Source organism: Camellia sinensis, chromosome 14 (genome assembly GCF_055761805.1).
Source record: "Camellia sinensis isolate YWXY chromosome 14, ASM5576180v1, whole genome shotgun sequence".
NCBI classification, from domain to species: Eukaryota; Viridiplantae; Streptophyta; class Magnoliopsida; order Ericales; family Theaceae; genus Camellia; species Camellia sinensis.
In genome coordinates, this window is record NC_138974.1 from 135,920,249 (window position 1) to 135,933,522 (window position 13,274).

The window sequence follows — 13,274 nt, forward strand, 5'->3', positions numbered from 1 at the left end:
TCATCCGCGGGACTCAGCACCCGTGTATAGATATATTCGCATAGCCATTTTACGGAAATTACGTCCGCAGGATTCGGCACCCATGTATAAATATATTCAAATGGCCATTTTATGGAAATTTCATCCGCGGGATTCGGTACCCATGTATTCAAATACACAACTTGATTAGTTTCAATTCACCTAATCATCATGCAATGTCTACAACAATCAAGACTATCCTCCACCGATAGCCCAAAGCAGTTATTTCTAAATAGATAATAAATACCTCAACAGATATATAATTGACATTTTCAAAAGTGAGCGATTTATAAATCCAACTCCACCATTCTATCTCATAATGAGCAAATTTCATTATCCCCAGCTCAATTTCATAACAAAAGTCATTAATTACACTAATGACCTAAATATACCCAAATATGACATTTTCCCTTTAAGCTCAATATTGACCCAAAAGTCCAAATATTATCAGCAACATCAATATTCTCATCTCTAGGCTCAAATATACATGTATAGGCTCAAAATACAAAACTCCTCTTTTATACATTTTCAAACCCTAACACCCAAAATCACCCAACTCAACATTATATCAAAAAGACCAATAGTTTATGTCAAAGACCATAGGAATGGGTAGTTATCCCTACCTTGAGATGAAGAGTTCAAATGGAGGAGATGACCAAAATCCAAAATGCTCCAAATCCAAGATTTTTCAGATTAAAAAGAAACCCTCAACCCTCTCTATCTTTCTTACAAAGATCCTAGGTTAGAAACTCATTAGAAGTAGATTAATCCGTAGAGAGAAGTTGTTTAGAGGAAGAGAGAGTTCAAATCTAGGGTTTTCGAAAAAGAAAGAGATGAAAAAGTGAAGTGTAATCCCGCTGCTGTCTACTGATATACGTATGACCTGCTCGAGCGGAGAATAGGACGCTCGAGCATCAGACACAAAAGCTGGACCCACTCGAGCGCAAGGATTCCCGCTCGAGCACCAAAACACAACTGTAAAACACACCCGCTCGAGCGCAAAGGAAAAGCCGCTCGAGCGTAGATTTCCCCATTCCAGTACTATTACAGACAATGAACTATCTGCTCGAGCGCCAAGACACCCGCTCAAGCGCTACCCGCTCGAGCGTAAGGAAATCCGGTCGAGCGAGAGAAACACACCTGCAGAAGTTTTGCAGAGGCACGAAATGCTAAGAGCGTGTAAACCCCGCTCGAGCGCAAGAAGACCCGCTCGAGCGGACAACAAAAATCAAACTCCGCTCGAGCGCAAAGGGACTCTCTCGAGCGTACCACCAAAAATATGGGCAACAAGGAATGGGACTAAAGCTCAACCAACCTGTTCGAAACACGCCCAATACATCCGAAAACTCAAACACACGGAATTAATGGATAACAACAAGATATACAACCACCAATTCCACGGAACCTAAGTCTGGAATACAATAATCAAAGGAAGAGAAACCGGGATCGCTATAACTGGTTGAGTGGGAGATATTTTATTTACTTTAATTTTCAATTGACTATAACATGATACATTTCTATATACACTTTTTTACATATTTTTACGAGAAATTCATTTTTACCCTTATACTTTGCCTCAATGATCAATTATACTCCTAGACTTTGAATAATTTCAATTTTACCTCCAAAGTTTTTGAAATCGCATCAATTTTGCCCTTGCCATCACATTTGAAATGGAAAAGGTTAAAAAAATTGCATTTTTGCTCCAAATTTCAAAAGAAAGATGCAAACACACCATTTTCTACCCAAACTCACCCTCTCCGGTACCATTGTTGCAAACCCACTCTTCGACGCCCCTCTCTGACCCACCATCGTTGCTGATAATGGTTTAGATCAGCAACCATAGTAGCAAACCAAGTACCATAGTCCACCAATTTTATTTACTCCAAATTATAATTTATGTGTAAAAATCCAACCTCATACTCTGAATTCATTCCAAGCTGCAATACTTTCTATGCAAGGTTTTAAAAAGCGGTTGCAACCGTTACGTAACGATTTTGGTGGTTATCGCCACCTGTTACAGCCGCTTTTGCAGTGTGATTGAGATTCATAGGTGTGTCGGCCGTAACGGTCGTAACGCTGCCGTGACAGCCGTAACGGCCTGTTACGCACCATTACATAACGGTTCCGAACTGTTTCTTTTGAAAAAACACACAAAAAAAGCTGAAAATTGGGAGAAGAGGGATAAAGAGAAGAGGGAAGATAAAAAGAGAAGATGGAGGGGAAAGAGATAGAGAGAGAGAAGAGGGAAGATGAAGAACATGTTATTGATTTGTTGAAGGTGTAAAACTTATGCTATTCTATTCAGCTGTTATCACTCAACTATTTTGTTTGTGTGCGTCTATCTATATATTATTTAATAATAATAATAATAATAATAATAATAATAATAATAATAATAAGTATGGTCATTATCTATTTGGCTTGGTTAAAATATGTATATATATATATATATATATAAATTTAGACTCTTATTTATTCTCTTATTTTTGTCATTGTTTATCTTATATATAATAGTTAGTGATTGATTTTTTGTATAATATAAAGTCATTAATTATTAAAATAAAATGTAAAAAACTTAGTTTATAGTGATTTAAAAATATGAAATATATTGGATCATACTTAAAAATTTACAAAAATTGATCAATATTTATTTTAAACCCAATAAATATGACTATGGAAAAAAAAATATGCGTATCGGTAAGTTTTTTCAAATTGTGTAAAAAATAAAAAAATTCACGGTTCCGGTTACCACAACCATTACGCTACGACCTTTATATTCCGCAACCGTGTCACCACCACCGTTACGGCGACGGCAACTGCTTTTCAGAACCTTGTTTCTATGTATGCATACCTAAATGAAGAAGATAAATAAAGAATTGATTAAATACCTAATCAGCAATGACAGCAGGATTTTTTTTTATCAGCAAATGTTAGTTGTTAGCATTTATGGGAAAAAATCTCCTTACCTTGGCAAAGCACCTAAGTGCTTGCACACCCTTAATTCAACCTCCCTAAGGAGAATTGAACCTATGACTTTTTTGGGACTAAGCCCTAAGGAAGGCATGGTAGCCAACTAAGCTAGGCCTAGTTGGTTAGCAATGACAGCAAGATTGCGAGGATCATCTTCAGGTATCCCCTGCTCTACTTTACCAACAAGGTCAGCTCCAACATCAGCTGCTTTTATGTATATTCCATCACCCAATTCAGCAAAAAGGGCAACAAATGAAGCTCCAAAGCCATATCCCACAAGAAGAAGAGCACTGGGAGAGAAATAAATATAAACCAAACAATAGACAATAAGTACATGTTGATTCTAAAGCTATGTAACCATAAGCAGATGCTAGCTCAAGAAATAAGAATAAGAATACACCAACCATAAACAGACATATTGTAACATGCTAAAAGAACACTAAAAGAAAATCCTCATAAATAGATGCATACTCAAACTGACACATGCGTCTGAGCAGACATCTGTCCAAACCCCATTTCCAATCATGTATTTTGTGATTGTTTTGAAATAGATTTTCTTTGATTTTTTGTGGGTTTTTGATGTTTTGAACTGTGAATGTGCATTATGTGATTGTTTTGAATTGTGTTTTCTTTGTTTTTTGTGGGATTTGATGTTTTGAAATGGATACATATTGACATATGTAAAAATGTGTATTTGAAATGGTTTTTTTTTTTTTTTTTCTTCTGTTTTATGTGGGTTTGCGCAATCCTCCCTAGCCACCGCCACCGCAACCAACCTCAACTAGGAGAAGGAGGAGGAGGGTGAATGGGTTTGCGACAATGATGTTGTGGGGATCAAAGAGTGGCGCTGAAAAGTGAGGGTCGCGGTGGTCGTGGTGGTGTGAGTTGCCAGAGTATGCCGGAGAGGGTGAGTTTGGATAGGAGATGATGGGTTTGCATCTTTTTTTTTTTAAAATTTGAGGGCAAAATGCAATTTTTTTTACTTGTTCCATTTCAAATGTGATGGCAAAATTGATACGATTTCAAAAATTTTGGGAATAAAATTGAAATCATTCAAAGTCTAGGAGTGTAATTGATCATCGAAGCAAAGTATAGGAGTAAAAATGAAATTTTCTCCATTTTTTAATATTTTTTACGTGTATATTGAGATTTATCATTTACATTTGTCTTTGTATACTTTCAATTTTCTTTCTTCCCATCAACAATAACAACCTTGAATTTAAAAAAAAAATTAAATAAATTTATTCCCACAAGCACATACATGAACATTTCCCAACCAAAAAAGGACCCCAAAAAAAAGGGGTAAGTGCATGCATCAACAAACAAAAAACATGCTAAAAGGTTATTTTTAATGTGACAGTTGCTATTAAATTGAGGTCAGAGAGCCGTAAGGAGAGACCAAATCCACCGGCAGAGGTTAGATTTAACATATGCATATGCATTGCATGTGAATAAAATAACCCACACCCCGACCACCAACATATTGCACAGATTCTGTGTTCAATCACTTTCTTACAGAATAAAACACTGTTACAAACATTTTCCACCAATTCCAAGTGCAATGTTCCGTATAAATTTTATATTTGTATATCGGTTTCCATTTTAAAATGCTAACGCTAAAGTACATCTTTCTGGTTCCAAAAAAAAATCTTTCTCATATATTCATGGTATTGAATACATTTTTATATATAATAAATAAAACAAAGATCAGTTCATTAACTAGATTTTCTAGCAGACCAAATAGAAATTTCTCATTTCAACTCCTATATATCAGGCTTAAATTATACTGTCTTCTTTTGCTACTTGACAGTTCACTACCAACATCAACACCAGTTTGGCATGTTTTATGATCTAGTTTCTTGACTCATCAATATTCCGAAACACAGCTACCGATTCACAGGTTTTCAAGTCCAAATTGTATGAGATATGATGACTTTCAGCAAATTTTTACATGTATCATTTTTTCTATATGTTTGTCTACAATATCATCAATTTCTCTTCCCAAAACAAGCTTTGTTTTGAAACAAGATATGCTTTGACATAGAAATAAAACAATATCAAAATAGATTGATCTTCAAAAAATGATATCAAACAAAACAATTAGAACAATAGTTTTATGAAATAATTCAGTTTTTGTGTTGCATCACAACATAACTTCCATAATACAAGCCTTCGAATGACAATAGAAACTCCATTCCCAACCTCAAACATTTCGAATATAATTTTTAATTTCCTTTCCATGGAGGTGCACATCAATTTATTGTACAATTCAATTCTAGATTACCCTTCTTTTTTTGGATATGTTTCAAAATCCAAGTTCAGAGTTTCTGGATATAGTTGAGGATTTGAGTTCCGGACCCTCAGATTATTGAAGAAAGAAACTCAATTACTGGGAACCTTATGGAGCAGAATGAGGAAACAAAATGCATGTAAACTATATTTGAGCCAAAAAAAAAAAAAAAATTTAAATCATAAACCAATTCAGTCTTAATAAACGGTTCGAATAAAAGTACATATTGAACTATATACAAAATGAAGAAGATTTTACAGTCTTAATACACGATTCAATCTGTTGGAAAAAATGATTTTTTGGTGACTTTAATTAAATATTAAAGTGGGTCCCAAACATCTATTGTGTTGGGTCCAAGTGGGTTTAGATACTTCGCAATGAGATCTTTACACCACAAGTAGAATGGCCAAAAACCATTGAGAATTGAATGAGAAATTGCCCCATGAAGTTAGCTTCATGAAAGAGTTAATGGGGTTTGTAACTTCTGCCTTTATTGCAGAGTTTAATAGTGCATTAATGGAGTTTGTAACTTCTGCCTTTATTGCAGAGGTTAATGGTGCATTAGTGACCAGCCATAAAGGCTGGAGGCTTCTCCTCTCTCCCCTATACATGTATAAATTGAGACCCTTCTGTCAAGTCTCAAACACAGAAATTGTTTTTTTCCATTCTTTAGTCAGTTTGCTAGAAATTTCTACAGTGAGAGAGTACTGCTACAGTTTTTGTTCGCTAAGCTAGACAGAAAGTGCTTCTGTCGTAGCTGGTTTTTAACTGTCGTATCCTGGGAGACAGATGCCGGAATTCCTCAAGCACTCGACCCGTGAGGCGGTGAAATATGTTTTAAGGAAACTGCTACCGTGCAGGCTTCGGTTTGCTTTCTTTACCATTTCATTGTATCATGTATTTCTGTTTAATATAGTCATAATGTCCAACATGTGTTCTTATTTTAATTTATGTTATCATGAATCTATGTATTTAACTTCACAAAGTAGACAACACAATCTTCATAAACCAATTGACACTATATATTGATTTTGCAGCTCTAAATAATATCAAACTATGTATACAAAATGAAGTATAAATCTTTCAAAAAATATTGTACGAATTTTAGGTCAAAAATTTCACCGATTTAAAACTCACCAAGAACTGAAAGCCGAGAACGCCAACCGCTGCTGCCAGAATCAGATAGAAGAATATCGATCCTAACGGAGGCAAAGCTGCAAACGATGAGATCTTCAACTTCGACGACGAAAGCGACAACGTGGTGGTGTTCCCTCTGAAAATACTCAAACCCTAACCCTAGGCTAGAAAGTCTAGCAATATACTTTCTGGGGTTTTTTTTTTTTTTTTTTGATCATCAAGGAAAATAAAAATTTATTGATACAAAAAAAGTACAAAAAAAAAAGCTTGGCACAAAAGCATCATAGTTCAAAAATACATCCCAACTAGGTTGGGGTATTTTCCCATAATTGTAGGAAGAAAAGAAAAATATGATTTTGCTCTGTTTCAAAAATTAATTTAATTACTATCTAAATAATAATAATAATTTAATTTTTTTTTCTAATAATATCAATTCTATAGCATTTGATTTTGGATTGGATCGATTTTGCTTCACCTTTAATTACGGTTTATAAGCAAATAAAAATTGTTAATGTGAAATTTCATTTTATCATTTAAATTATCTCTAAAATATTAATTAGACTTCCAAATTTTATTTTATTAGGGGTCTAATTCATATTTTTTATGGGTAAAATATATAGAAAATCAAATAGTTTAAGTATAAAATTAATATTATTAAAATAATAGTAATTGAATTGATTTTCAAGTGATAATTTGCGAGAACAAAATGATATTTTCTTTAATTATATAGATAATGTTGTGAGCAAAAATGGATCGAATTTATGGATGGGACATTTGTATAAAATGGAATCGGGTTTAGATCAATTGGTTCGAATTCAAATTTAGATAATATTTAATTAGATCAACACAGATTTTGCCGCACTCATAAGATTGGATTGTTTCTTGGTTTAGATATTATCTAAATTGATTTAAAAGATAACCAAAACCATATATATGGATTTTGTTAACAAATGCCAAAATACTTATTAAAAATGCATTAAATATGAATAATTAACCCCACTATCATATATTGAAACGAAAATTATAAATGTATTAAATAATATACTTTTCCTAATGTGACGGAAATATTCTTTTATACATTTCTCTTTATTTTATCTTTTTAACCCATTTACCTCAAGAAATTATTCAATGCTCTAAGAGCATTACTCTATTCCATTTATAGATTGATACTTAAATCAATTGTCTCCTAAAACTCTAACACAAAAGTAATAACTCCCATAATTTAAACCAATAATTACGACTTTAAAGCACCACCTGGATTTGATTTTAGAGTATTGAATAATTTCTCATTTATCACTCACTCGAGTCTTCTTTCTCGAATTACTACAACAAACACATATTCAATACCAATTAATGGTGCAATAGATAGCCAAATATTATTTATAATTTTTAAATATTTTATTTTCATCTAAAATTAATCCTTTTTATATACTCCCCCCTCCAAAAAAAAAATGATTTAGCCCAAAGCCTATGGATGTGGTAAAATTTAAGAACGTAAGAATCTATGAATTTTAACATTTTGAACTATAATCTATAATAGTTATGTTATGAAAAGTTCGATAAAAAAAAAAGTAACAAACATTTTATTTTTAGGCGTTGATCCTTTGGTCGGCTGTTTTTTTTATGTTTAAAGTTGGTATCTTTATCCATTTATTTTTTTAAACAATGTATGCTTTGCGATCTGCTATTGAATTTGGAGCCCTTCTGTGTGATTTTGAGTTCGAGCTAATCTTTCCTGTTTGGGCACTGTGATTTCAATTTTCCCTCTCATTTTAGACCTGTATGTTAACATTGAATTTTTTTTATCCCCTTTTTAAGAAGGAAAATGAAAATTTCCTATTTTTTGTAATATGAAATATTATGAATCATTTTCATTAGAAATATAAATAAAATATTTTTAGATGAAAATAAAATATTTAAAAATTATAAATGATATTTGAATGTCAAAAGAGTTCACTTTTAAATTTGAGATATTATATAGGGAATAGTTTGAGATATTATCTCATAGTGTCTCGCAAATCCTATTCCTATATTTTAGTAAATAATTATTGATTATTATTCCATTTAAATTAATACGGAGCTATATCTTGAGATTTGATCCGGTGATTATGGCAATTCATCCATCCGTCACATTTGTAGCTTCACTATCTACAATCCAATGACCAGAAAAAGGGGGCAGCAACTATTCCTCATGCAAATTAACAAATTCAGCACATCATGAAAATATTTGGGTCTCAAGTTTTGTTCATGGGACGCATGACACATAAAGCCAACCTAGCATGCCACTAACCAAAATAGTTAAGAGATCTCAGTAAGTCATTTCTAACTTTTAGGAGGCATCTATTAGCTATAAATAGTCATTTGCAAGTCGAAGAAAGTGCATCCAAATCAATTTAACACAACATAACTCTCAATTGATATTGGTGTCATTTAGCATTAGCTTATTATCTCAAAGTCATTTGTGCCATAATTTTACTTTCTTTATTCGTGTTATCAATATCTGTGTCATTTAGATTAATTAGTTTTCCTACGTGTAACACCCTTATTCTTACCTTAATTGTATTTAAATCAGTTGGAATATATTTATTTTTCATTCAGACTTTTTTTGTCACTTTATGTACTTTTAATCATTGAAATACTTTAAAGTAAACAAATCCGTGTTGATGTGTTTTCCTCCTACCTTTATTTCTTCCTCACTAAAAACTCGTAGGAGATTTAAATCCTTTTTCGCTGAGACAAATAAAAAACTAGGAGGCTTCTATCCCGTTAGAATTCGAACAATTATCCTGTTTAGAAGTAAGAAAATCATTTTACGTAAGTAACACTTTACCTTAACAAGCCCACATCCCAGACCTCCACTACAGGAAATATCAGTTTTGGAGGCGTATTTTTAACGGTGTTTTTTAAAACGCCACTATTTGTAATATTTAACGGCGTTTTATAAACGTCGTATTTTTCTCTAATCAAAACGGCGCCGTTTTATGCATAGAAGACATTTATAAACGACTTGAAATGGTTTTGTCCTACACGCTCCCTCTCCCTGTTTCACTTTTATTTTGAATCTCACTCTCGCTCTCACTCTCACTCTCACTCACACTCGCGCTCGCTCTCGCTCTCAAAATCGAAATCGATTCAGATCGGTAAGCGTTCATCAAAGCCTCTTCGAAGTTCGAAGTTCATCAGAGCCATTTCCAAGATCTTACATCGGTGATTCATCAGAGCCATTTCGAAGTTCTCTCTCCAAATCGATTCAGATCGGTGAGCGACTCTCTCTCTCTCTCTCTCTCTCTCTCTCTCTCTCTCTCTCTCTCTGTGCTGTCTAAACCCTAATTATCTCTGTCAGTTCAGCTCTGTGATTCAGAGATTCAGCTCGGTCTCAGCGAAACAGATCGGTGATTCATCAGATCGGTGATTCATCAGAGCCATTTCAGACTTAACCATGTCAGTTCAGCTCTGTGATTCAGAGATTCAGCTTGCTTACTACAATACATATACTGTCTTTACAAAAATTAAATAGATTATTTTCTTTTCATGTTGATAATTAAACATTATCTATCTATAATTAGACTTTACCATCTACTTAAGAAGAAAATCAATATTTCAAAATCAAGCATCTCCTTCATAAGCTTAATCGAGCAACAAAACTATATCTTCTTGGTGGTTTATTTTCTCTCCCAAATATGACAATTTTATATGGTTGTTTATTTTTTTGGGCTTGGTGTTATTCAGTTTGATGTAATGATTTTTATGAAATTTATAAATTGGAACAAAATATATTTTTTGATTGGTGGAGGGGAATGAGATTTATGGGATCAATACACTTCTTGATAAGAATGACCCACAGTCTACACCAATCATAAATTGTGTTTTGTTCACAAACATCAAAAGTATGTAAACAAATTTGTTTTCCATATTTTTTGATTGGTGGAGGGGAATGAGATTTATGGGATCAAACAAATTTGTTTTCCATTTATTTTTCATATTTGTAATACGGCTATCAAAAAAAATAAAAAAAATAAATAAATAAAAAATCCACAACTATTTGGTGGATTATGTTTAAAAAGAGGTAATTGAATGGTGACTTGGGTGAAAGCACATACCAGTAGTGATACTGCTCATGAGCTTTAATGATTTGATTAACAATTGGGAAGGAGTTTGTGGAAGATGACTCATGTTTAATTTGAGCAATCTGTGGGTCAGTTTTGGAATATGATTGTAGTGCTGCCCCTGTTTCTTTGTTCCTTCATTTTGTTGTTGTTGTGTTCCATCTGCTAGTATCTTGCCAACATTTTTTTTTTTCTTTACTTGTGTTGTGAAGTTAATGGGGTTGAAAGGCAATGGGGGAGTATTTGTGTATGATTAAGGGGAGTACTTTTGTGTTGTTTTCTTTCATATGGAGTGATTGAGTTATTTTTGCCAATAAAAAAATATATATAAAAAAATGATGGATTAGTTTGAAATTTAGATAACACAAGGCATCCTCAAAATAGCTTTACTTTACCTGCCAAAAAATGAGAAAACCTGCCAAAAAATGAGATTTGACTTGGGTGTTGTGCTAGCCAACGCCCTTCCAATGTCTAAATTAGTTGGTTAATGAAGACAATTTGAGACAACAACTGACTTTTCTACCTTACTGTCTGTCCATGCTTTTTTATTTATCTAGTTTGTTGTACCACACCCTTTATCAAAAAATTCGATTGTTTTGCTACAGGTAGATGCGGCATTTATCACAACGGGGTTTTGTTCTAGTAGATGAGCGTATGCAAGTTATTGACGCAAGTGGCAACCTGGTTTGTTATCTATAGATTCCGTCATGAACACAATTTTCTGTATGGTTTTGCAACTGGTTCTTGAAACAATACTTCTACCATTAGGTTCCTCACTTGTATTGTATTGATGATGCAAATGAGGAAATGATTCTTGCTTATGCTGCCAGTGCACAAGGGATTTCTGGTATGTGGTTATTACCTTGCTATTTGCTACTTCAGGCTATATGCACCTGGTATGCAGATTTTCATAATGTCAAATATGCTTTATGTTTTTGTAAGAGGGTCAGAAAGGTTTAAACTTATTAATGGGTAATCTCTCTATGCTGGTATAGTTGGATCTTTATTTGTTGTCTCAAAAATGGAAGGAGTTGCTTATGCTGCCAGTGCACAAAGGAAGACGTTTTTTAAACACCTTTTCTTTTGTTTTGGTTTGTGCTATATGCAAATGTGTGATAGCGGAGTAAAACCAAACTTGGCCGATTTGTCTTTCACTCACAAATATATATATATATATATATATATATGAAGGAGCTCCAAAGATCTAAATGCTAAACTGGGTGCGATTCAAAGATCTAAAGGTTGTAGATACTTTCCGACATGTTGTTGATTTAATATTTCTTTAACATGTGGATATATGTTCACATACATAAGTATATGTGTATACAAGTACTTGGATAGACATGCTCACAAGCCATGGAATATATGTTCTATTCATGGAGGAATTTTTGCTTATTAATTTGTTGCACTGAAACTCAAGGAATTATACTCAGCAGTGTGGATTTTTTCTTTTTTACTTACTATTTAGGTGTTTTGTGTCAATTCACATTCTCTTTCCAGGGATTGGTTACTGTTGGATCATCCCATGTGAGCTCCCATTGGAGAACCCACTTTCTCCACCCAATGGAAGTGGCTCTCCCACTCTACCAACGCCACTAGAGAGTGGAAGAGGGTAGGTAGTGACCAATGAGGCTCTCCCTCATTGGTGTATAAATAGAGGTTGAGGGGAGAGTTGAAATTGTGAGTGAGAACCATCAGAAATTGAGTGTAAGAGCTGTGAGTTAAGTGAGTTTCATCTCCTCCTCTGTATTTGTATTTTTGCTCCATTTTAGTGATAATTCTCATTTCTGTCCGTGGATGTAGGCATTGGGCCGAACCACGTAAATATTGTGTTCTCTATGTGTGTGAGATAATTCTCTGGGTGTCTTTGATCCTAACAAGTGGTATCAAAGCCGGTGTTGTATGTTTTTTGGAAAAACAGAGTGTTGTTCCAAAACTTACCCAGAAATCAAAGTAGTAGAAATCTGCTTTTGATTACACCACATTAAAGTACTCGACGAGACGAGCACAAAGGTGAAAACCGCGTCAAAAACAAAGATCGGACGGACACACACGCGCCACACGCGCCTGTGACGCCGTTCCCACGCGCTCCCACGCTCCGCACGCGCCGCACGCGCTTCCAGAGGTAGAAGACGCGTGAGTTCACGCGCTGCACGCGCCTCACGCGCTTTCAGAGGTAGACGACGCGTGAGTTGACACGTGACACGCGCCGCACGCGCGCGCACCAAGCCGCCCAGCCGGAGCCGCGTTGACCAGCCTGAGCCGCTGACCCAGCCGCTGGCCGAGCCACTGACTGAGCCGCTGACGTCAACCAGACGCCAGCCGAACCGGAGAAAAATCTGGTGCTTCCCAGGCGCACCAGATTCTGCCGATCTGAACCGTTAAAATTGTTTTAGCTTGATCGAAGTCATTTGGAGTCCGTTTTTGGTGATCCAATAGTGGTTTCTGACTATTTGGAATATTTTGGACACATCCGTACGGTCAGATTTTGCAAATAAGCTTTCAAAAATTTGCAGTTTTTATTTTGGCAATCTGAATTGCTTTTCCGGCTAATTTGAGCAGGCCGGACTTCACAGCAAAGCCTGTTTTTCAAACAGAGATTATTTTCTGGATGATGGAGGAATCCACATCAGTTTCAGAGCCGATGATTCGGTTGAACGCTTCTAATTATGCGATATGGAAGCCGCGGATGGAGGACATCCTGTATTGTAGAGATTTGTTTGACCCTATAGCGCTAAAGGGGGTCAAAC